Source organism: Siphateles boraxobius, unplaced genomic scaffold (genome assembly GCF_051911475.1).
Source record: "Siphateles boraxobius isolate OS27281-9 unplaced genomic scaffold, OSU_SipBor_1 55, whole genome shotgun sequence".
Taxonomy (NCBI): domain Eukaryota; kingdom Metazoa; phylum Chordata; class Actinopteri; order Cypriniformes; family Leuciscidae; genus Siphateles; species Siphateles boraxobius.
Genome location: NW_027509181.1, coordinates 10,772,618 through 10,773,948, shown reverse-complemented (window position 1 = coordinate 10,773,948; position 1,331 = coordinate 10,772,618).

The following is a 1,331-nucleotide window of genomic DNA, read 5'->3' as shown; positions in this document are numbered from 1 at the left end:
GAAGTTCAGCGAGTTTTATTTCACTTGATAAATGTCTGTATTACCTGAAATGATTAATTTTGTGAAACACTGCATTATTGGTATTCTCAAAAACAAAGATTCAGAGATTCTCCCCACATTGGCCAGTATACACACATTAGCAAATCTGACTATCTGCAGAGGTGTCATGCCTATTCAAACTCACACTATTTTTGATCCAAATGAATTTTGAATGCAACTTCCAAAAGACGTATCAATTACTCTGCGAAGTGATAGGTAGAAGATACTGTTATTTAGCCTTTGTGCCAAGGAGTTTTTGCATGTGGGTGGTTTAGGCAATCTGTCCAAAATGTTAAAAAAAATTGTCAATGCAACAACCAAAGTGTTGTAGCATTTAATGATAAGTATTATATATCCATTTAAATGTCAACATTTTGTGAAAAATGACTAGCTGAACATCTTCACATTTATTAGGGAATCTGTGTCGCAGGTTTACAAAAAGTGCTTCCAAACATTGATAAGGTGTAGTTTAGTTTTACGGTGTCCAGTGTGGATGGTTTTAATTTAGTTCTGTGAAATATTGAATATTAAAATTCTGAAATGGCGACGCTACAAAGGCCTTTATGTATGGGTTCATTATTCAAAACTGTTATTTCAGCAAAAGCTGAAATAAAGCTTTATTTACCAAAAAAATGAAATGGTGTTCTCAGGCTAAACTGCAGGACAGAGACTTCAGGAGCTCTGGAAGTATGTTTATCTTATTTTTTGGCACTATATTGTTTAAAACTTAAACCTATGAATCTGCACACAAAAAAAAAGACTGTCAAATTGGTTTGGTGTTTTATTCAGTTTAATTAGTCATTCATTTTTCGCTAAGGCTTACGTTGCCATATTTTCTGTGAGGGCTCTGGATATCCTTGTCTTGTCATTCAGTATTTGCATTTTGAACTGAAAGTGATTGTAAATCGGTTGGTGTGTGTGTGCTCTGCCTGCAGTCAACACTGCTTATTCATTACTCAAGGGACGCAATCCTTTAACCAGCTTGACAGACCACACCGGCCAATCACAGAACTGCATGATGAGACCACAGCATAGATTCACTTTCATGCTAATGCTGTTAACCCTTTTTTACAAGAAGAAAAGAAAAATTGACTATTGAGCAGAGACAATGACTGCTTCAATCACAACAATGAAAGATTTTACAAAAAGTCAATTATTTCAAGTAAAACCTTTCACTAATCTATTTTTGGAAGCTTTTACTTTTTAGGGTTACCTTTCACACTGCCATGTTCATATTTATTAATCACTGAGTTATATAAGTTAACTGCATAATGTCCATATTTTGTGGCGCT